The following is a 27,025-nucleotide window of genomic DNA, read 5'->3' as shown; positions in this document are numbered from 1 at the left end:
TTGTTGCTATTATACGTGATAGAGCATGTATTTGTACACATCATGTACCAATTCCTGCCTTGCATACGAAAAGGCGGCCGGCAATATTGGATAATAATAATAAAACAACAGTGTTGCTGGTTCGATCTGAGCAAATGGGCATACTTGCTTTCTTTTCTTGTTGCTATTATATATGATAGAGCATGTATTTGTACGCATCATGTACCAATTCCTGCCTTGTGTATACGAAAAGACGGCCGGCAATATTGGATAATAATAATAAAACGACAGTGTTGCTGGTTCGATCTGCAAAGAAAAACTTATCAGTATGCCCATTTGCTTTCTTTTCTTGTTGCTATTATATGTGATAGAGCATGTATTTTTACACATCATGTACCAATTCCTGCCTTGGACACGAAAAGGCGGCCGGCAATATTGGATAATAATAATAAAACAACAGTGTTGCTGGTTCGATCTGAGCAAATGGGCATACCTGCTTTCTTTTCTTGTTGCTATTATATGTGATAGAGCATGTATTTGTACACATCATGTACCAATTCCTGCCTTGTGGATACGAAAAGGCGGCCGGCAATATTGGATAATAATAATAAAACAACAGTGTTGCTGGTTCGATCTGAGCAAATGGGCATACCTGCTTTCTTTTCTTGTTGCTATTATATGTGATAGAGCATGTATTTGTACACATCATGTACCAATTCCTGCCTTGTGGATACGAAAAGGCGGCCGGCAATATTGGATAATAATAATAAAACAACAGTGTTGCTGGTTCGATCTGAGCAAATGGGCATACTTGCTTTCTTTTCTTGTTGCTATTATATGTGATAGAGCATGTATTTGAACACATCATGTACCAATTCCTGCCTTGTGGATACGAAAAGGCGGCCGGCAATATTGGATAATAATAATAAAACAACAGTGTTGCTGGTTCGATCTGAGCAAATGGGCATACCTGCTTTCTTTTCTTGTTGCTATTATATGTGATAGAGCATGTATTTGTACTCATCATGTACCAATTCCTGCCTTGTGGATACGAAAAGGCGGCCGGCAATATTGGATAATAATAATAAAACAACAGTGTTGCTGGTTCGATCTGAGCAAATGGGCATACCTGCTTTCTTTTCTTGTTGCTATTATATGTGATAGAGCATGTATTTGTACACATCATGTACCAATTCCTGCCTTGTGGATACGAAAAGGCGGCCGGCAATATTGGATAATAATAATAAAACAACAGTGTTGCTGGTTCGATCTGAGCAAATGGGCATACTTGCTTTCTTTTCTTGTTGCTATTATATGTGATAGAGCATGTATTTGTACACATCATGTACCAATTCCTGCCTTGTGGATACGAAAAGGCGGCCGGCAATATTGGATAATAATAATAAAACAACAGTGTTGCTGGTTCGATCTGAGCAAATGGGCATACCTGCTTTCTTTTCTTGTTGCTATTATATGTGATAGAGCATGTATTTGTACACATCATGTACCAATTCCTGCCTTGTGGATACGAAAAGGCGGCCGGCAATATTGGATAATATTAATAAAACAACAGTGTTGCTGGTTCGATCTGAGCAAATGGGCATACTTGCTTTCTTTTCTTGTTGCTATTATATGTGATAGAGCATGTATTTGTACACATCATGTACCAATTCCTGCCTTGTGTATACGAAAAGGCGGCCGGCAATATTGGATAATAATAGTAAAACGACGGTGTTGCTTGTTCGATCTGCAAAGAAAAACTTAACAGTATGCCCATTTGCTTTCTTTTCTTGTTGCTATTATATGTGATAGAGCATGTATTTGTACACATCATGTACCAATTCCTGCCTTGCATACGAAAAGGCGGCCGGCAATATTGGATAATAATAATAAAACAACAGTGTTGCTGGTTCGATCTGAGCAAATGGGCATACTTGCTTTCTTTTCTTGTTGCTATTATATATGATAGAGCATGTATTTGTACACATCATGTACCAATTCCTGCCTTGTGTATACGAAAAGACGGCCGGCAATATTGGATAATAATAATAAAACGACAGTGTTGCTGGTTCGATCTGCAAAGAAAAACTTAACAGTATGCCCATTTGCTTTCTTTTCTTGTTGCTATTATATGTGATAGAGCATGTATTTTTGCACATCATGTACCAATTCCTGCCTTGGACACGAAAAGGCGGCCGGCAATATTGGATGATAATAATAAAACAACAGTGTTGCTGGTTCGATCTGAGCAAATGGGCATACTTGCTTTCTTTTCTTGTTGCTATTATATGTTATAGAGCATGTATTTGTACACATCATGTACCAATTCCTGCCTTGCGGACACGAAAAGGCGACCGGCAATATTGGATAATAATAATAAAACAACAGTGTTGCTGGTTCGATCTGAGCAAATGGGCATACTTGCTTTCTTTTCTTGTTGCTATTATATGTGATAGAGCATGTATTTGTACACATCATGTACCAAATCCTGCCTTGGATACGAAAAGGCGGCCGGCAATATTGGATAATAATAATAAAACAACAGTGTTGCTGGTTCGATCTGAGCAAATGGGCATACTTGCTTTCTTTTCTTGTTGCTATTATATGTGATAGAGCATGTATTTGTACACATCATGTACCAATTCCTGTCTTGTGGATACGAAAAGGCGGCCGGCAATATTGGATAATAATAATAAAACAACAGTGTTGCTGGTTCGATCTGAGCAAATGGGCATACTTGCTTTCTTTTCTTGTTGCTATTATATGTGATAGAGCATGTATTTGTACACATCATGTACTAATTCCTGTCTTGTGGATACGAAAAGGCGGCCGGCAATATTGGATAATAATAATAAAACAACAGTGTTGCTGGTTCGATCTGAGCAAATGGGCATACTTGCTTTCTTTTCTTGTTGCTATTATATGTGATAGAGCATGTATTTGTACACACCATGTACCAATTCCTGCCTTGTGGATACGAAAAGGCGGCCGGCAATATTGGATAATAATAATAAAACAACAGTGTTGCTGGTTCGATCTGAGCAAATGGGCATACTTGCTTTCTTTTCTTGTTGCTATTATATGTGATAGAGCATGTATTTGTACACATCATGTACCAATTGCTGCCTTGTGTATACGAAAAGGCGGCCGGAAATATTGGATAATAATAATAAAACAACAGTGTTGCTGGTTCGATCTGCAAAAAAAACTTAACAGTATGCCCATTTGCTTTCTTTTCTTGTTGCTATTATATGTGATAGAGCATGTATTTGTACACATCATGTACCAATTCCTGCCTTGGATACGAAAAGGCGGCCGACAATATTGGATAATAATAATAAAACAACAGTGTTGCTGGTTCGATCTGAGCAAATGGGCATACCTGCTTTCTTTTCTTGTTGCTATTATATGCGATAGAGCATGTATTTGTACACATCATGTACCAGTTCCTGTCTTGTGGATACGAAAAGGCGGCCGGCAATATTGGATAATAATAATAAAACAACAGTGTTGCTGGTTCGATCTGAGCAAATGGGCATACTTGCTTTCTTTTCTTGTTGCTATTATATGTGATAGAACATGTATTTGTACACATCATGTACCAATTCCTGCCTTGGATACGAAAAGGCGGCCGGCAATATTGGATAATAATAATAAAACAACAGTGTTGCTGGTTCGATCTGAGCAAATGGGCATACTTGCTTTCTTATCTTGTTGCTATTATATGTGATAGAGCATGTATTTGTACACATCATGTACCAATTCCTGTCTTGTGGATACGAAAAGGCGGCCGGCAATATTGGATAATAATAATAAAACAACAGTGTTGCTGGTTCGATCTGAGCAAATGGGCATACTTGCTTTCTTTTCTTGTTGCTATTATATGTGATAGAGCATGTATTTGTACACATCATGTACCAATTCCTGCCTTGTGGATACGAAAAGGCGGCCGGCAATACTGGATAATAATAATAAAACAACAGTGCTGCTTGTTCGATCTGAGCAAATGGGCATACTTGCTTTCTTTTCTTCTTGCTATTATATGTGATAGATCATGTATTTGTACACATCATGTACCAATTCCTGCCTTGTGTATACGAAAAGGCGGCCGGCAATATTGGATAATAATAATAAAACAACAGTGTTGCTTGTTCGTTCTGAGCAAATGGGCATACTTGCTTTCTTTTCTTGTTGCTATTATATTTGATAGAGCATGTATTTGTACACATCATGTACCAATTCCTGCCTTGTGGATACGAAAAGGCGGCCGGCAATTTTGGATAATAATAATAAAAAAACTGTTGCTGGTTCGATCTGAGCAAATGGGCATACTTGCTTTCTTTTCTTGTTGCTATTATATGTGATAGAGCATGTATTTGTACACATCATGTACCAATTCCTGCCTTGTGGATACGAAAAGGCGGCCGGCAATATTGGATAATAATAATAAAACAACAGTGTTGCTGGTTCGATCTGAGCAAATGGGCATACTTGCTTTCTTTTCTTGTTGCTATTATATGTGATAGAGCATGTATTTGTACACATCATGTACCAATTCCTGCCTTGTGGATACGAAAAGGCGGCCGGCAATATTGGATAATAATAATAAAACAACAGTGTTGCTGGTTCCATCTGAGCAAATGGGCGTACTTGCTTTCTTTTCTTGTTGCTATTATATGTGATAGAGCATGTATTTGTACACATCATGTACCAATTCCTGCCTTGGATACGAAAAGGCGGCCGGCAATATTAGATAATAATAATAAAACAACAGTGTTGCTGGTTCGATCTGAGCAAATGGGCATACTTGCTTTCTTTTCTTGTTGCTATTATATGTGATAGAGCATGTATTTGTACACATCATGTACCAATTCCTGCATAATAATAATAAAACAACAGTGTTGCTGGTTCGATCTGAGCAAATGGGCATACTTGCTTTCTTTTCTTGTTGCTATTATATGTGATAGAGCATGTATTTGTACACATCATGTACCAATTCCTGCCTTGTGGATACGAAAAGGCGGCCGGCAATATTGGATAATAATAATAATAAAACAACAGTGTTGCTGGTTCGATCTGAGCAAATGGGCATACTTGCTTTCTTTTCTTGTTGCTATTATATGTGATAGAGCATGTATTTGCACACATCATGTACCAATTCCTGCCTTGGATACGAAAAGGCGGCCGGCAATATTGGATAATAATAATAAAACAACAGTGTTGCTGGTTCGATCTGAGCAAATGGGCATACATGCTTTCTTTTCTTGTTGCTATTATATGTGATAGCGCATGTATTTGCACACATCATGTACCAATTCCTGCCTTGGATACGAAAAGGCGGCCGGCAATATTGGATAATAATAATAAAACAACAGTGTTGCTGGTTCGATCTGAGCAAATGGGCATACTTGCTTTCTTTTCTTGTTGCTATTATATGTGATAGAGCATGTATTTGTACACATCATGTACCAATTCCTGCCTTGTGGATACGAAAAGGCGGCCGGCAATATTGGATAATAATAATAAAACAACAGTGTTGCTGGTTCGATCTGAGCAAATGGGCATACTTGCTTTCTTTTCTTGTTGCTATTATATGTGATAGAGCATGTATTTGTACACATCATGTACCAATTCCTGCCTTGGATACGAAAAGGCGGCCGGCAATATTAGATAATGATAGTAAAACAACAGTGTTGCTGGTTCGATCTGAGCAAATGGGCATACTTGCTTTCTTTTCTTGTTGCTATTATATGTGATAAAGCATGTATTTGTACACATCATGTACCAATTCCTGCCTTGTGGATACGAAAAGGCGGCCGGCAATATTGGATAATAATAATAAAACAACAGTGTTGCTGGTTCGATCTGAGCAAATGGGCATACTTGCTTTATTTTCTTGTTGCTATTATATATGATAGAGCATCTATTTGTACACATCATGTACCAATTCCAGCCTTGTGTATACGAAAAGACGGCCGGCAATATTGGATAATAATAATAATAAAACGACAGTGTTGCTGGTTCGATCTGCAAAGAAAAACTTAACAGTATGCCCATTTGCTTTCTTTTCTTGTTGCTATTATATGTGATAGAGCATGTATTTGTACACATCATGTACCAATTCCTGCCTTGGATACGAAAAGGCGGCCGGCAATATTGGATAATAATAATAAAACAACAGTGTTGCTGGTTCGATCTGAGCAAATGGGCATACTTGCTTTCTTTTCTTGTTGCTATTATATGTGATAGAGCATGTATTTGTACACATCATGTACCAATTCCTGCCTTGTGGATACGAAAAGGCGGCCGGCAATATTGGATAATAATAATAAAACAACAGTGTTGCTGGTTCGATCTGAGCAAATGGGCATACTTGCTTTCTTTTCTTGTTGCTATTTTATGTGATAGAGCATGTATTTGTACACATCATGTACCAATTCCTGCCTTGGATACGAAAAGGCGGCCGGCAATATTAGATAATAATAGTAAAACAACAGTGTTGCTGGTTCGATCTGAGCAAATGGGCATACTTGCTTTCTTTTCTTGTTGCTATTATATGTGATAGAGCATGTATTTGTACACTTCATGTACCAATTCCTGCCTTGTGGATACGAAAAGGCGGCCGGCAATATTGGATAATAATAATAAAACAACAGTGTTGCTGGTTCGATCTGAGCAAATGGGCATACTTGCTTTCTTTTCTTGTTGCTATTATATATGATAGAGCATGTATTTGTACACATCATGTACCAATTCCAGCCTTGTGTATACGAAAAGACGGCCGGCAATATTGGATAATAATAATAATAAAACGACAGTGTTGCTGGTTCGATCTGCAAAGAAAAACTTAACAGTATGCCCATTTGCTTTCTTTTCTTGTTGCTATTATATGTGATAGAGCATGTATTTGTACACATCATGTACCAATTCCTGCCTTGGATACGAAAAGGCGGCCGGCAATATTGGATAATAATAATAAAACAACAGTGTTGCTGGTTCGATCTCAGCAAATGGGCATACTTGCTTTCTTTTCTTGTTGCTATTATATGTGATAGATCATGTATTTGTACACATCATGTACCAATTCCTGCCTTGGATACGAAAAGGCGGCCGGCAATATTGGATAATAATAATAAAACAACAGTGTTGCTGGTTCGATCTGAGCAAATGGGCATACTTGCTTTCTTTTCTTGTTGCTATTATATGTGATAGAGCATGTATTTGTACACATCATGTACCAATTCCTGTCTTGTGGATACGAAAAGGCGGCCGGCAATATTGGATAATAATAATAAAACAACAGTGTTGCTGGTTCGATCTGAGCAAATGGGCATACTTGCTTTCTTTTCTTGTTGCTATTATATGTGATAGAGCATGTATTTGTACACATCATGTACCAATTCCTGCCTTGGATACGAAAAGGCGGCCGGCAATATTGGATAATAATAATAAAAAAACAGAGTTGCTGGTTCGATCTGAGCAAATGGGCATACTTGCTTTCTTTTCTTGTTGCTATTATATGTGATAGAGCATGTATTGGTACACATCATGTACCAATTCCTGTCTTGTGGATACGAAAAGGCGGCCGGCAATATTGGATAATAATAATAAAACAACAGTGTTGCTGGTTCGATCTGAGCAAATGGGCATACTTGCTTTCTTTTCTTGTTGCTGTTATATGTGATAGAGCATGTATTTGTACACATCATGTACCTATTCCTGCCTTGGATACGAAAAGGCGGCCGGCAATATTGGATAATAATAATAAAACAACAGTGTTGCTGGTTCGATCTGAGCAAATGGGCATACCTGCTTTCTTTTCTTGTTGCTATTATATGTGATAGAGCAAGTATTTGTACACATCATGTACCAATTCCTGCCTTGTGGATACGAAAAGGCGGCCGGCAATATTGGATAATAATAATAAAACAACAGTGTTGCTGGTTCGATCTGAGCAAATGGGCATACCTGCTTTCTTTTCTTGTTGCTATTATATGTGATAGAGCATGTATTTGTACACATCATGTACCAATTCCTGCCTTGTGGATACGAAAAGGCGGCTTGCAATATTGGATAATAATAATAAAACAACAGTGTTGCTGGTTCGATCTGAGCAAATGGGCATACCTGCTTTCTTTTCTTGTTGCTATTATATGTGATAGAGCATGTATTTGTACACATCATGTACCAATTCCTGCCTTGTGGATACGAAAAGGCGGCCGGCAATATTGGATAATAATAATAAAACAACAGTGTTGCTGGTTCGATCTGAGCAAATGGGCATACCTGCTTTCTTTTCTTGTTGCTATTATATGTGATAGAGCATGTATTTGTACACATCATGTACCAATTCCTGCCTTGTGGATACGAAAAGGCGGCCGGCAATATTGGATAATAATAATAAAACAACAGTGTTGCTGGTTCGATCTGAGGAAATGGGCATACTTGCTTTCTTTTCTTGTTGCTATTATATGTGATAGAGCATGTATTTGTACACATCATGTACCAATTCCTGCCTTGTGGATACGAAAAGGCGGCCGGCAATATTGGATAATAATAATAAAACAACAGTGTTGCTGGTTCGATCTGAGCAAATGGGCATACCTGCTTTCTTTTCTTGTTGCTATTATATGTGATAGAGCATGTATTTGTACACATCATGTACCAATTCCTGCCTTGTGGATACGAAAAGGCGGCCGGCAATATTGGATAATAATAATAAAACAACAGTGTTGCTGGTTCGGTCTGAGCAAATGGGCATACCTGCTTTCTTTTCTTGTTGCTATTATATGTGATAGAGCATGTATTTGTACACATCATGTACCAATTCCTGCCTTGTGGATACGAAAAGGCGGCCGGCAATATTGGATAATAATAATAAAAAAACAGTGTTGCTGGTTCGATCTGAGCAAATGGGCATACTTGCTTTCTTTTCTTGTTGCTATTATATGTGATAGAGCATGTATTTGTACACATCATGTACCAATTCCTGCCTTGTGGATACGAAAAGGCGGCCGGCAATATTGGATAATAATAATAAAACAACAGTGTTGCTGGTTCGATCTGAGCAAATGGGCATACCTGCTTTCTTTTCTTGTTGCTATTATATGTGATAGAGCATGTATTTGTACACATCATGTACCAATTCCTGCCTTGTGGATACGAAAAGGCGGCCGGCAATATTGGATAATAATAATAAAACAACAGTGTTGCTGGTTCGATCTGAGCAAATGGGCATACTTGCTTTCTTTTCTTGTTGCTATTATATGTGATAGAGCATGTATTTGTACACATCATGTACCAATTCCTGCCTTGTGGATACGAAAAGGCGGTCGGCAATATTGGATAATAATAATAAAACAACAGTGTTGCTGGTTCGATCTGAGCAAATGGGCATACCTGCTTCTTTTCTTGTTGCTATTATATGTGATAGAGCATGTATTTGTACACATCATGTACCAATTCCTGCCTTGTGGATACGAAAAGGCGGCCGGCAATATTGGATAATAATAATAAAACAACAGTGTTGCTGGTTCGATCTGAGCAAATGGGCATACTTGCTTTCTTTTCTTGTTGCTATTATATGTGATAGAACATGTATTTGTACACATCATGTACCAATTCCTGTCTTGTGGATACGAAAAGGCGGCCGGCAATATTGGATAATAATAATAAAACAACAGTGTTGCTGGTTCGATCTGAGCAAATGGGCATACTTGCTTTCTTTTCTTGATGCTATTATATGTGATAGAGCATGTATTTGTACACATCATGTACCAATTCCTGCCTTGTGGATACGAAAAGGCGGCCGGCAATATAGGATAATAATAATAAAACAACAGTGTTGCTGGTTCGATCTGAGCAAATGGGCATACCTGCTTTCTTTTCTTGTTGCTATTATATGTGATAGAGCATGTATTTGTACACATCATGTACCAATTCCTGCCTTGTGGATACGAAAAGGCGGCCGGCAATATTGAATAATAATAATAAAACAACAGTGTTGCTGGTTCGATCTGAGCAAATGGGCATACCTGCTTTCTTTTCTTGTTGCTATTATATGTGATAGAGCATGTATTTGTACACATCATGTACCAATTCCTGCCTTGTGGATACGAAAAGGCGGCCGGCAATATTGGATAATAATAATAAAACAACAGTGTTGCTGGTTCGATCTGAGCAAATGGGCATACTTGCTTTCTTTTCTTGTTGCTATTATATGTGATAGAGCATGTATTTGTACACATGATGTACCAATTCCTGTCTTGTGGATACGAAAAGGCGGCCGGCAATATTGGATAATAATAATAAAACAACAGTGTTGCTGGTTCGATCTGAGCAAATGGGCATACCTGCTTTCTTTTCTTGTTGCTTTTATATGTGATAGAGCATGTATTTGTACACATCATGTACCAATTCCTGCCTTGTGGATACGAAAAGGCGGCCGGCAATATTGGATAATAATAATAAAACAAGAGTGTTGCTGGTTCGATCTGAGCAAATGGGCATACTTGCTTTCTTTTCTTGTTGCTATTATATGTGATAGAGCATGTATTTGTACACATCATGTACCAATTCTTGCCTTGTGGATACGAAAAGGCGGCCGGCAATATTGGATAATAATAATAAAACAACAGTGTTGCTGGTTCGATCTGAGCAAATGGGCATACTTGCTTTCTTTTCTTGTTGCTATTATATGTGATAGAGCATGTATTTGTACACATCATGTACCAATTCCTGCCTTGTGGATACGAAAAGGCGGCCGGCAATACTGGATAATAATAATAATAAAACAACAGTGCTGCTTGTTCGATCTGAGCAAATGGGCATACTTGCTTTCTTTTTTGTTGCTATTATATGTGATAGAGCATGTATTTGTACACATCATGTACCAATTCCTGCCTTGTGTATACGAAAAGGCGGCCGGCAATATTGGATAATAATAATAAAACAACAGTGTTGCTTGTTCGATCTGAGCAAATGGGCATACTTGCTTTCTTTTCTTGTTGCTATTATATGTGATAGAGCATGTATTTGTACACATCATGTACCAATTCCTGCCTTGTGGATACGAAAAGGCGGCCGGCAATATTGGATAATAATAATAAAAAAACAGTGTTGCTGGTTCGATCTGAGCAAATGGGCATACTTGCTTTCTTTTCTTGTTGCTATTATATGTGATAGAGCATGTATTTGTACACATCATGTACCAATTCCTGCCTTGTGGATACGAAAAGGCGGCCGGCAATATTGGATAACAATAATAAAACAACAGTGTTGCTGGTTCGATCTGAGCAAATGGGCATACTTGCTTTCTTTTCTTGTTGCTATTATGTGTGATAGAGCATGTATTTGTACACATCATGTACCAATTCCTGCCTTGTGGATACGAAAAGGCGGCCGGCAATATTGGATAATAATAATAAAACAACAGTGTTGCTGGTTCCATCTGAGCAAATGGGCATACTTGCTTTCTTTTCTTGTTGCTATTATATGTGATAGAGCATGTATTTGTACACATCATGTACCAATTCCTGCCTTGGATACGAAAAGGCGGCCGGCAATATTAGATAATAATAATAAAACAACAGTGTTGCTGGTTCGATCTGAGCAAATGGGCATACTTGCTTTCTTTTCTTGTTGCTATTATATGTGATAGAGCATGTATTTGTACACATCATGTACCAATTCCTGCCTTGTGGATACGAAAAGGCGGCCGGCAATATTAGATAATAATAATAAAAACAACAGTGTTGCTGGTTCGATCTGAGCAAATGGGCATACTTGCTTTCTCTTCTTGTTGCTATTATATGTGATAGTGCATCTATTTGTACACATCATGTACCATTTCCTGTATTGTGGATACGAAAAGGCGGCCGGCAATATTGGATAATAATAATAAAACAACAGTGTTGCTGGTTCGATCTGAGCAAATGGGCATACTTGCTTTCTTTTCTTGTTGCTATTATATATGATAGAGCATGTATTTGTACACATCATGTACCAATTCCTGCCTTGTGTATACGAAAAGACGGCCGGCAATATTGGATAATAATAATACAACGACAGTGTTGCTGGTTCGATCTGAGCAAATGGGCATACTTGCTTTCTTTTCTTGTTGCTATTATATGTGATAGAGCATGTATTTGTACACATCATGTACCAATTCCTGCATTGGATACGAAAAGGCGGCCGGCAATATTGGATAATAATAATAAAACAACAGTGTTGCTGGTTCGATCTGAGCAAATGGGCATACTTGCTTTCTTTTCTTGTTGCTATTATATGTGATAGAGCATGTATTTGGACACATCATGTACCAATTCCTGCCTTGTGTATACGAAAAGGCGGCCGGCAATATTGGATAATAATAATAAAACAACAGTGTTGCTGGTTCGATCTGAGCAAATGGGCATACTTGCTTCCTTTTCTTGTTGCTATTATATGTGATAGAGCATGTATTTGTACACATCATGTACCAATTCCTGCCTTGTGTATACGAAAAGGCGGCCGGAAATATTGGATAATAATAATGAAACAACAGTGTTGCTGGTTCGATCTGCAAAAAATACTTAACAGTATGCCCATTTGCTTTCTTTTCTTGTTGCTATTATATGTGATAGAGCATGTATTTGTACACATCATGTACCAATTCCTGCCTTGGATACGAAAAGGCGGCCGGCAATATTGGATAATAATAATAAAACAACAGTGTTGCTGGTTCGATCTGAGCAAATGGGCATACTTGCTTTCTTTTCTTGTTGCTATTATATGTGATAGAGCATGTATTTGTACACATCATGTACCAATTCCTGCCTTGTGTATACGAAAAGGCGGCCGGCAATATTGGATAATAATAGTAAAACGACGGTGTTGCTGGTTCGATCTGCAAAGAAAAACTTAACAGTATGCCCATTTGCTTTCTTTTCTTGTTGCTATTATATGTGATAGAGCATGTATTTGTACACATCATGTACCAATTCCTGCCTTGTGTATACGAAAAGACGGCTGGCAATATTGGATAATAATATTAAAACGACAGTGTTGCTGGTTCGATCTGCAAAGAAAAACTTAACAGTATGCCCATTTGCTTTCTTTTCTTGTTGCTATTATATGTGATAGAGCATGTATTTTTACACATCATGTACCAATTCCTGCCTTGGACACGAAAAGGCGGCCGGCAATATTGGATGATAATAATAAAACAACAGTGTTGCTGGTTCGATCTGAGCAAATGGGCATACTTGCTTTCTTTTCTTGTTGCTATTATATGTGATAGAGCATGTATTTGTACACATCATGTACCAATTCCTGCCTTGTGGATACGAAAAGGCGGCCGGCAATATTAGATAATAATAATAAAACAACAGTGTTGCTGGTTCGATCTGAGCAAATGGGCATACTTGCTTTCTCTTCTTGTTGCTATTATATGTGATAGTGCATCTATTTGTACACATCATGTACCAATTCCTGTATTGTGGATACGAAAAGGCGGCCGGCAATATTGGGTAATAATAATAAAACAACAGTGTTGCTGTTTCGATCTGAGCAAATGGGCATACTTGCTTTCTTTTCTTGTTGCTATTATATATGATAGAGCATGTATTTGTACACATCATGTACCAATTCCTGCCTTGTGTATACGAAAAGACGGCCGGCAATATTGGATAATAATAATACAACGACAGTGTTGCTGGTTCGATCTGAGCAAATGGGCATACTTGCTTTCTTTTCTTGTTGCTATTATATGTGATAGAGCATGTATTTGTACACATCATGTACCAATTCCTGCCTTGGATACGAAAAGGCGGCCGGCAATATTGGATAATAATAATAAAACAACAGTGTTGCTGGTTCGATCTGAGCAAATGGGCATACTTGCTTTCTTTTCTTGTTGCTATTATATGTGATAGAGCATGTATTTGGACACATCATGTACCAATTCCTGCCTTGTGTATACGAAAAGGCGGCCGGCAATATTGGATAATAATAATAAAACAACAGTGTTGCTGGTTCGATCTGAGCAAATGGGCATACTTGCTTCCTTTTCTTGTTGCTATTATAGGTGATAGAGCATGTATTTGTACACATCATGTACCAATTCCTGCCTTGTGTATACGAAAAGGCGGCCGGAAATATTGGATAATAATAATGAAACAACAGTGTTGCTGGTTCGATCTGCAAAAAAAACTTAACAGTATGCCCATTTGCTTTCTTTTCTTGTTGCTATTATATGTGATAGAGCATGTATTTGTACACATCATGTACCAATTCCTGCCTTGGATACGAAAAGGCGGCCGGCAATATTGGATAATAATAATAAAACAACAGTGTTGCTGGTTCGATCTGAGCAAATGGGCATACTTGCTTTCTTTTCTTGTTGCTATTATATGTGATAGAGCATGTATTTGTACACATCATGTACCATTTCCTGCCTTGTGTATACGAAAAGGCGGCCGGCAATATTGGATAATAATAGTAAAACGACGGTGTTGCTGGTTCGATCTGCAAAGAAAAACTTAACAGTATGCCCATTTGCTTTCTTTTCTTGTTGCTATTATATGTGATAGAGCATGTATTTGTACACATCATGTACCAATTCCTGCCTTGTGTATACGAAAAGACGGCCGGCAATATTGGATAATAATATTAAAACGACAGTGTTGCTGGTTCGATCTGCAAAGAAAAACTTAACAGTATGCCCATTTGCTTTCTTTTCTTGTTGCTATTATATGTGATAGAGCATGTATTTTTACACATCATGTACCAATTCCTGCCTTGGACACGAAAAGGCGGCCGGCAATATTGGATGATAATAATAAAACAACAGTGTTGCTGGTTCGATCTGAGCAAATGGGCATACTTGCTTTCTTTTCTTGTTGCTATTATATGTTATAGAGCATGTATTTGTACACATCATGTACCAATTCCTGCCTTGCGGATACGAAAAGGCGACCGGCAATATTGGATAATAATAATAAAACAACAGTGTTGCTGGTTCGATCTGAGCAAATGGGCATACTTGCTTTCTTTTCTTGTTGCTATTATATGTGATAGAGCATGTATTTGTACACATCATGTACCAATTCCTGCCTTGGATACGAAAAGGCGGCCGGCAATATTGGATAATAATAATAAAACAACAGTGTTGCTGGTTCGATCTGAGCAAATGGGCATACTTGCTTTCTTTTCTTGTTGCTATTATATGTGATAGAGCATGTATTTGTACACATCATGTACCAATTCCTGTCTTGTGGATACGAAAAGGCGGCCGGCAATATTGGATAATAATAATAAAACAACAGTGTTGCTGGTTCGATCTGAGCAAATGGGCATACTTGCTTTCTTTTCTTGTTGCTATTATATGTGATAGAGCATGTATTTGTACACATCATGTACCAATTCCTGACTTGTGGATACGAAAAGGCGGCCGGCAATATTGGATAATAATAATAAAAGAACAGTGTTGCTGGTTCGATCTGAGCAAATGGGCATACTTGCTTTCTTTTCTTGTTGCTATTATATGTGATAGAGCATGTATTTGTACACATCATGTACCAATTCCTGCCTTGTGTATACGAAAAGGCGGCCGGAAATATTGGATAATAATAATAAAACAACAGTGTTGCTGGTTCGATCTGCAAAAAAAAACTTAACAGTATGCCCATTTGCTTTCTTTTCTTGTTGCTATTATATGTGATAGAGCATGTATTTGTACGCATCATGTACCAATTCCTGCCTTGGATACGAAAAGGCGGCCGGCAATATTAGATAATAATAATAAAACAACAGTGTTGCTGGTTCGATCTGAGCAAATGGGCATACTTGCTTTCTGTTCTTGTTGCTATTATATGTGATAGAGCATTCCTGCCTTGTGGATACGAAAAGGCGGCCGGCAATATTAGATAATAATAATAAAACAACAGTGTTGCTGGTTCGATCTGAGCAAATGGGCATACTTGCTTTCTCTTCTTGTTGCTAATATATGTGATAGAGCATGTATTTGTACACATCATGTACCAATTCCTGTATTGTGGATACGAAAAGGCGGCCGGCAATATTGGATAATAATAATAAAACAACAGTGTTGCTGGTTCGATCTGAGCAAATGGGCATACTTGCTTTCTTTTCTTGTTGCTATTATATATGATAGAGCATGTATTTGTACACATCATGTACCAATTCCTGCCTTGTGTATACGAAAAGACGGCCGGCAATATTGGATAATAATAATACAACGACAGTGTTGCTGGTTCGATCTGCAAAGAAAAACTTAACAGTATGCCCATTTGCTTTCTTTTCTTGTTGCTATTTTATGTGATAGAGCATGTATTGTACACATCATGTACCAATTCCTGCCTTGGATATGAAAAGGCGGCCGGCAATATTGGATAATAATAATAAAACAACAGTGTTGCTGGTTCGATCTGAGCAAATGGGCATACTTGCTTTCTTTTCTTGTTGCTATTATATGTGATAGAGCATGTATTTGTACACATCATGTACCAATTCCTGCCTTGTGGATACGAAAAGGCGGCCGGCAATATTGGATAATAATAATAAAACAACAGTGTTGCTGGTTCGATCTGAGCAAATGGGCATACTTGCTTTCTTTTCTTGTTGCTATTATATGTGATAGAGCATGTATTTGTACACATCATGTACCAATTCCTGCCTTGGATACGAAAAGGCGGCCGGCAATATTGGATAATAATAATAAAACAACAGTGTTGCTGGTTCGATCTGAGCAAATGGGCATACTTGCTTTCTTTTCTTGTTGCTATTATATGTGATAGAGCATGTATTTGGACACATCATGTACCAATTCCTGCCTTGTGTATACGAAAAGGCGGCCGGCAATATTGGATAATAATAATAAAACAACAGTGTTGCTGGTTCGATCTGAGCAAATGGGCATACTTGCTTCCTTTTCTTGTTGCTATTATATGTGATAGAGCATGTATTTGTACACATCATGTACCAATTCCTGCCTTGGATACGAAAAGGCGGCCGGCAATATTGGATAATAATAATAAAACAAGAGTGTTGCTGGTTCGATCTGAGCAAATGGGCATACTTGCTTTCTTTTTTTGTTGCTATTATATGTGATAGAGCATGTATTTGTACACATCATGTACCAATTCCTGCCTTGTGTATACGAAAAGGCGGCCGGAAATATTGGATAATAATAATGAAACATCAGTGTTGCTGGTTCGATTTGCAAAAAAAACTTAACAGTATGCCCATTTGCTTTCTTTTCTTGTTGCTATTATATGTGATAGAGCATGTATTTGTACACATCATGTACCAATTCCTGCCTTGGATACGAAAAGGCAGCCGGCAATATTGGATAATAATAATAAAACAACAGTGTTGCTGGTTCGATCTGAGCAAATGGGCATACTTGCTTTCTTTTCTTGTTGCTATTATATGTGATAGAGCATGTATTTGTACACATCTTGTACCAATTCCTGCCTTGTGTATACGAAAAGGCGGCCGGCAATATTGGATAATAATAGTAAAACGACGGTGTTGCTGGTTCGATCTGCAAAGAAAAACTTAACAGTATGCCCATTTGCTTTCTTTTCTTGTTGCTATTATATGTGATAGAGCATGTATTTGTACACATCATGTACCAATTCCTGCCTTGGATACGAAAAGGCGGCCGGCAATACTGGATAATAATAATAAAACAACAGTGTTGCTGGTTCGATCTGAGCAAATGGCATACTTGCTTTCTTTTCTTGTTGCTATTATATGTGATAGAGCATGTATTTGTACACATCATGTACCAATTCCTGCCTTGCATACGAAAAGGCGGCCGGCAATATTGGATAATAATAATAAAACAACAGTGTTGCTGGTTCGATCTGAGCAAATGGGCATACTTGCTTTCTTTTCTTGTTGCTATTATATGTTATAGAGCATGTATTTGTACACATCATGTACCAATTCCTGCCTTGCGGATACGAAAAGGCGACCGGCAATATTGGATAATAATAATAAAACAACAGTGTTGCTGGTTCGATCTGAGCAAATGGGCATACTTGCTTTCTTTTCTTGTTGCTATTATGTGTGATAGAGCATGTATTTGTACACATCATGTACCAATTCCTGCCTTGGATACGAAAAGGCGGCCGGCAATATTGGATAATAATAATAAAACAACAGTGTTGCTGGTTCGATCTGAGCAAATGGGCATACTTGCTTTCTTTTCTTGTTGCTATTATATGTGATAGAGCATGCATTTGTACACATCATGTACCAATTCCTGTCTTGTGGATACGAAAAGGCGGCCGGCAATATTGGATAATAATAATAAAACAACAGTGTTGCTGGTTCGATCTGAGCAAATGGACATACTTGCTTTCTTTTCTTGTTGCTATTATATGTGATAGAGCATGTATTTGTACACATCATGTACCAATTCCTGTCTTGTGGATACGAAAAGGCGGCCGGCAATACTGGATAATAATAATAAAACAACAGTGTTGCTTGTTCGATCTGAGCAAATGGGCATACTTGCTTTCTTTTCTTCTTGCTATTATATGTGATAGAGCATGTATTTGTACACATCATGTACCAATTCCTGCCTTGTGTATACGAAAAGGCGGCCGGCAATATTGGATAATAATAATAAAACAACAGTGTTGCTTGTTCGATCTGAGCAAATGGGCATACTTGCTTTCTTTTCTTGTTGCTATTATATGTGATAGAGCGTGTATTTGTACACATCATGTACCAATTCCTGCCTTGTGGATACGAAAAGGCGGCCGGCAATTTTGGATAATAATAATAAAAAAACAGTTGCTGGTTCGATCTGAGCAAATGGGCATACTTGCTTTCTTTTCTTGTTGCTATTATATGTGATAGAGCATGTATTTGTACACACCATGTACCAATTCCTGCCTTGTGGATACGAAAAGGCGGCCGGCAATATTGGATAATAATAATAAAACAACAGTGCTGCTGGTTCGATCTGAGCAAATGGGCATACTTGCTTTCTTTTCTTGTTGCTATTATATGTGATAGAGCATGTATTTGTACACATCATGTACCAATTCCTGCCTTGTGGATACGAAAAGGCGGCCGGCAATATTGGATAATATTAATAAAACAACAGTGTTGCTGGTTCCATCTGAGCAAATGGGCGTACTTGCTTTCTTTTATTGTTGCTATTATATGTGATAGAGCATGTATTTGTACACATCATGTACCAATTCCTGCCTTTGATACGATAAGGCGGCCGGCAATATTAGATAATAATAATAAAACAACAGTGTTGCTGGTTCGATCTGAGCAAATGGGCATACTTGCTTTCTTTTCTTGTTGCTATTATATGTGATAGAGCATGTATTTGTACACATCATGTACCAATTCCTGCCTTGTGGATACGAAAAGGCGGCCGGCAATATTGGATAATAATAATAAAACAACAGTGTTGCTGGTTCTATCTGAGGAAATGGGCATACTTGCTTTCTTTTCTTGTTGCTATTATATGTGATAGAGCATGTATTTGTACACATCATGTACCTTATTCCTGCCTTGTGGATACGAAAAGGCGGCCGGCAATATTGGATAATAATAATAAAACAACAGTGTTGCTGGTTCGATCTGAGCAAATGGGCATACTTGCTTTCTTTTCTTGTTGCTATTATATGTGATAGAGCATGTAGTTGTACACATCATGTACCAATTCCTGCCTTGGATACGAAAAGGCGGCCGGCAATATTGGATAATAATAATAAAACAACAGTGTTGCTGGTTCGATCTGAGCAAATGGGCATACTTGCTTTCTTTTCTTGTTGCTATTATATGTGATAGAGCATGTATTTGTATACATCATTTACCAATTCCTGCCTTGTGGATACGAAAAGGCGGCCGGCAATATTGGATAATAATAATAAAACAACAGTGTTGCTGGTTCGATCTGAGCAAATGGGCATACATGCTTTCTTTTCTTGTTGCTATTATATGTGATAGAGCATGTATTTGTACACATCATGTACCAATTCCTGCCTTGTGGATACGAAAAGGCGGCCGGCAATATTGGATAATAATAATAAAACAACAGTGTTGCTGGTTCGATCTGAGCAAATGGGCATACTTGCTTTCTTTTCTTGTTGCTATTATATGTGATAGAGCATGTATTTGTACACATCATGTACCAATTCCTGCCTTGGATACGAAAAGGCGGCCGGCAATATTAGATAATAATAATAAAACAACAGTGTTGCTGGTTCGATCTGAGCAGATGGGCATACTTGCTTTCTTTTCTTGTTGCTATTATATGTGATAGAGCATGTATTTGTACACATCATGTACCAATTCCTGCCTTGTGTATACGAAAAGGCGGCCGGAAATATTGGATAATAATAATAAAACAACAGTGTTGCTGGTTCGATCTGAGCAAATGGGCATACTTGCTTTCTTTTCTTGTTGCTATTATATGTGATAGAGCATGTATTTGTACACATCATGTACCAATTCCTGCCTTGTGTATACGAAAAGGCGGCCGGAAATATTGGATAATAATAATAAAACAACAGTGTTGCTGGTTCGATCTGAGCAAATGGGCATACTTGCTTTCTTTTCTTGTTGCTATTATATGTGATAGAGCATGTATTTGTACACATCATGTACCAATTCCTGCCTTGTGTATACGAAAAGGCGGCCGGCAATATTGGATAATAATAATAAAACAACAGTGTTGCTGGTTCGATCTGAGCAAATGGGCATACTTGCTTTCTTTTCTTGTTGCTATTATATGTGATAGAGCATGTATTTGTACACATCATGTACCAATTCCTGCCTTGTGTATACGAAAAGGCGGCTGGCAATATTGGATAATAATAGTAAAACGACGGTGTTGCTGGTTCGATCTGCAAAGAAAAACTTAACAGTATGCCCATTTGCTTTCTTTTCTTGTTGCTATTATATGTGATAGAGCATGTATTTGTACACATCATGTACCAATTCCTGCCTTGGATACGAAAAGGCGGCCGGCAATACTGGATAATAATAATAAAACAACAGTGTTGCTGGTTCGATCTGAGCAAATGGCATACTTGCTTTCTTTTCTTGTTGCTATTATATGTGATAGAGCATGTATTTGTACACATCATGTACCAATTCCTGCCTTGCATACGAAAAGGCGGCCGGCAATATTGGATAATAATAATAAAACAACAGTGTTGCTGGTTCGATCTGAGCAAATGGGCATACTTGCTTTCTTTTCTTGTTGCTATTATATGTTATAGAGCATGTATTTGTACACATCATGTACCAATTCCTGCCTTGCGGATACGAAAAGGCGACCGGCAATATTGGATAATAATAATAAAACAACAGTGTTGCTGGTTCGATCTGAGCAAATGGGCATACTTGCTTTCTTTTCTTGTTGCTATTATGTGTGATAGAGCATGTATTTTTACACATCATGTACCAATTCCTGCCTTGGATACGAAAAGGCGGCCGGCAATATTGGATAATAATAATAAAACAACAGTGTTGCTGGTTCGATCTGAGCAAATGGGCATACTTGCTTTCTTTTCTTGTTGCTATTATATGTGATAGAGCATGCATTTGTACACATCATGTACCAATTCCTGTCTTGTGGATACGAAAAGGCGGCCGGCAATATTGGATAATAATAATAAAACAACAGTGTTGCTGGTTCGATCTGAGCAAATGGGCATACTTGCTTTCTTTTCTTGTTGCTATTATATGTGATAGAGCATGTATTTGTACACATCATGTACCAATTCCTGTCTTGTGGATACGAAAAGGCGGCCGGCAATATTGGATAATAATAATAAAACAACAGTGTTGCTGGTTCGATCTGTGCAAAAGGGCATACTTGCTTTCTTTTCTTGTTGCTATTATATGTGATAGAGCATGTATTTGTACACACCATGTACCAATTCCTGCCTTGTGGATACGAAAAGGCGGCCGGCAATATTGGATAATAATAATAAAACAACAGTGTTGCTGGTTCGATCTGAGCAAATGGGCATACTTGCTTTCTTTTATTGTTGCTATTATATGTGATAGAGCATGTATTTGTACACATCATGTACCAATTCCTGTCTTGTGGATACGAAAAGGCGGCCGGCAATATTGGATAATAATAAAAAAAAAACAGTGTTGATGGTTCGATCTGAGCAAATGGGCATACTTGCTTTCTTTTCTTGTTGCTATTATATGTGATAGAGCATGTATTTGTACACATCATGTACCAATTCCTGCCTTGTGTATACGAAATGGCGGCCGGAAATATTGGATAATAATAATAAAACAACAGTGTTGCTGGTTCGATCTGCAAAAAAAACTTAACAGTATGCCCATTTGCTTTCTTTTCTTGTTGCTATTATATGTGATAGAGCATGTATTTGTACACATCATGTACCAATTCCTGCCTTGGATACGAAAAGGCGGCCGGCAATATTGGATAATAATATTAAAACAACAGTGTTGCTGGTTCGATCTGAGCAAATGGGCATACCTGCTTTCTTTTCTTGTTGCTATTATATGTGATAGAGCATGTATTTGTACACATCATGTACCAGTTCCTGTCTTGTGGATACGAAAAGGCGGCCGGCAATATTGGATAATAATAATAAAACAACAGTGTTGCTGGTTCGATCTGAGCAAATGGGCATACTTGCTTTCTTTTCTTGTTGCTATTATATGTGATAGAGCATGTATTTGTACACATCATGTACCAATTCCTGCCTTGGATACGAAAAGGCGGCCGGCAATATTGGATAATAATAATAAAACAACAGTGTTGCTGGTTCGATCTGAGCAAATGGGCATACTTGCTTTCTTTTCTTGTTGCTATTATATGTGATAGAGCATGTATTTCTATACATCATTTACCAATTCCTGCCTTGTGGATACGAAAAGGCGGCCGGCAATATTGGATAATAATAATAAAACAACAGTGTTGCTGGTTCAATCTCTGCAAATAGGCATACATGCTTTATTTTCTTGTTGCTTTTATATGTGATAGAGCATGTATTTGTACACATCATGTACCAATGCCTGCCTTGTGCATACGAAAAGGCGGCCGGCAATATTGGATAATAATAAAAAAAAAACAGTGTTGATGGTTCGATCTGAGCAAATGGGCATACTTGCTTTCTTTTCTTGTTGCTATTATATGTGATAGAGCATGTATTTGTACACATCATGTACCAATTCCTGCCTTGTGTATACGAAATGGCGGCCGGAAATATTGGATAATAATAATAAAACAACAGTGTTGCTGGTTCGATCTGCAAAAAAAACTTAACAGTATGCCCATTTGCTTTCTTTTCTTGTTGCTATTATATGTGATAGAGCATGTATTTGTACACATCATGTACCAATTCCTGCCTTGGATACGAAAAGGCGGCCGGCAATATTGGATAATAATATTAAAACAACAGTGTTGCTGGTTCGATCTGAGCAAATGGGCATACCTGCTTTCTTTTCTTGTTGCTATTATATGTGATAGAGCATGTATTTGTACACATCATGTACCAGTTCCTGTCTTGTGGATACGAAAAGGCGGCCGGCAATATTGGATAATAATAATAAAACAACAGTGTTGCTGGTTCGATCTGAGCAAATGGGCATACTTGCTTTCTTTTCTTGTTGCTATTATATGTGATAGAGCATGTATTTGTACACATCATGTACCAATTCCTGCCTTGGATACGAAAAGGCGGCCGGCAATATTGGATAATAATAATAAAACAACAGTGTTGCTGGTTCGATCTGAGCAAATGGGCATACTTGCTTTCTTTTCTTGTTGCTATTATATGTGATAGAGCATGTATTTCTATACATCATTTACCAATTCCTGCCTTGTGGATACGAAAAGGCGGCCGGCAATATTGGATAATAATAATAAAACAACAGTGTTGCTGGTTCAATCTCTGCAAATAGGCATACATGCTTTATTTTCTTGTTGCTTTTATATGTGATAGAGCATGTATTTGTACACATCATGTACCAATTCCTGCCTTGTGGATACGAAAAGGCGGCCGGAAATATTGGATAATAATAATAAAACAACCGTGTTGCTGGTTCGATCTGAGCAAATGGGCATACTTGCTTTCTTTTCTTGTTGCTATTATATGTGATAGAGCATGTATTTGTACACATCATGTACCAATTCCTGCCTTGTGGATACGAAAAGGCGGCCGGCAATATTGGATAATAATAATAAAACAACAGTGTTGCTGGTTCGATCTGAGCAAATGGGCATACTTGCTTTCTTTTCTTGTTGCTGTTATATGTGATAGAGCATGTATTTGTACACATCATGTACCAATTCCTGCCTTGTGGATACGAAAAGGCGGCCGGCAATATTGGATAATTATAATAAAACAACAGTGTTGCTGGTTCGATCTGAGCAAATGGGCATACTTGCTTTCTTTTCTTGTTGCTATTATATGTGATAGAGCATGTATTTGTACACATCATGTACCAATTCCTGCCTTGGATACGAAAAGGCGGCCGGCAATATTAGATAATAATAATAAAACAACAGTGTTGCTGGTTCGATCTGAGCAAATGGGCATACTTGCTTTCTTTTCTTGTTGCTATTATATGTGATAGAGCATGTATTTGTACACATCATGTACCAATTCCTGCCTTGGATACGAAAAGGCGGCCGGCAATATTGGATAATAATAATAAAACAACAGTGTTGCTGGTTCGATCTGAGCAAATGGGCATACTTGCTTTCTTTTCTTGTTGCTATTATATGTGATAGAGCATGTATTTGTACACATCATGTACCAATTCCTGCCTTGGATACGAAAAGGCGGCCGGCAATATTGGATAATAATAATAAAACAACAGTGTTGCTGGTTCGATCTGAGCAAATGGGCATACTTGCTTTCTTTTCTTGTTGCTATTATATGTGATAGAGCATGTATTTGTACACATCATGTACCAATTCCTGCCTTGTGGATACGAAAAGGCGGCCGGCAATATTGGATAATAATAATAAAACAACAGTGTTGCTGGTTCGATCTGAGCAAATGGGCATACTTGCTTTCTTTTCTTGTTGCTATTATATGTGATAGAGCATGTATTTGTACACATCATGTACCAATTCCTGCCTTGTGGATACGAAAAGGCGGCCGGCAATATTGGATAATAATAATAAAACAACAGTGTTGCTGGTTCGATCTGAGCAAATGGGCATACTTGCTTTCTTTTCTTGTTGCTATTATATGTGATAGAGCATGTATTTGTACACATCATGTACCAATTCCTGCCTTGGATACGAAAAGGCGGCCTGAAATATTGGATAATAATAATAAAACAACAGTGTGTTGGTTCGATCTGCAAAAAAAAACTTAACAGTATGCCCATTTGCTTTCTTTTCTTGTTGCTATTATATGTGATAGAGCATGTATTTGTACACATCATGTACCAATTCCTGCCTTGGATACGAAAAGGCGGCCGGCAATATTGGATAATAATAATAAAACAACAGTGTTGCTGGTTCGATCTGAGCAAATGGGCATACTTGCTTTCTTATCTTGTTGCTATTATATGTGATAGAGCATGTATTTGTACACATCATGGACCAATTCCTGTCTTGTGGATACGAAAAGGCGGCCGGCAATATTGGATAATAATAATAAAACAACAGTGTTGCTTGTTCGATCTGAGCAAATGGGCATACTTGCTTTCTTTTCTTCTTGCTATTATATGTGATAGAGCATGTATTTGTACACATCATGTACCAATTCCTGCCTTGTGTATACGAAAAGGCGGCCGGCAATATTGGATAATAATAATAAAACAACAGTGTTGCTTGTTCGATCTGAGCAAATGGGATACTTGCTTTCTTTTCTTGTTGCTATTATATGTGATAGAGCATGTATTTGTACACATCATGTACCAATTCCTGCCTTGTGGATACGAAAAGGCGGCCGGCAATTTTGGATAATAATAATAAAAAAACAGTTTTGCTGGTTCGATCTGAGCAAATGGGCATACTTGCTTTCTTTTCTTGTTGCTATTATATGTTATAGAGCATGTATTTGTACACATCATGTACCAATTCCTGCCTTGCGGATACGAAAAGGCCACCGGCAATATTGGATAATAATAATAAAACAACAGTGTTGCTGGTTCGATCTGAGCAAATGGGCATACTTGCTTTCTTTTCTTGTTGCTATTATATGTGATAGAGCATGTATTTGTACACATCATGTACCAATTCCTGCCTTGGATACGAAAAGGCGGCCGGCAATATTGGATAATAATAATAAAACAACAGTGTTGCTGGTTCCATCTGAGCAAATGGGCGTACTTGCTTTCTTTTCTTGTTGCTATTATATGTGATAGAGCATGTATTTGTACACATCATGTACCAATTCCTGCCTTGTGGATACGAAAAGGCGGCCGGCAATATTGGATAATAATAATAAAACAACAGTGTTGCTGGTTCGATCTGAGGAAACGGGCATACTTGCTTTCTTTTCTTGTTGCTATTATATGTGATAGAGCATGTATTTGTACACATCATGTACCTTATTCCTGCCTTGTGGATACGAAAAGGCGGCCGGCAAGATTGGATAATAATAATAAAACAACAGTGTTGCTGGTTCGATCTGAGCAAATGAGCATACTTGCATTCTTTTCTTGTTGCTATTATATGTGATAGAGCATGTATTTGTACACATCATGTACCAATTCCTGCCTTGTGTATACGAAAAGGCGGCGGGAAATATTGGATAATAATAATAAAACAACAGTGTTGCTGGTTCGATCTGCAAAAAAAAACTTAACAGTATGCCCATTTGCTTTCTTTTCTTGTTGCTATTATATGTGATAGAGCATGTATTTGTACACATCATGTACCAATTCCTGCCTTGGATACGAAAAGGCGGCCGGCAATATTGGATAATAATAATAAAACAACAGTGTTGCTGGTTCGATCTGAGCAAATGGGCATACCTGCTTTCTTTTCTTGTTGCTATTATATGTGATAGAGCATGTATTTGTACACATCATGTACCAGTTCCTGTCTTGT

Source organism: Amblyomma americanum, chromosome 3 (genome assembly GCF_052857255.1).
Source record: "Amblyomma americanum isolate KBUSLIRL-KWMA chromosome 3, ASM5285725v1, whole genome shotgun sequence".
NCBI lineage: Eukaryota > Metazoa > Arthropoda > Arachnida > Ixodida > Ixodidae > Amblyomma > Amblyomma americanum.
Note: the sequence above shows the minus strand (reverse complement) of the source record.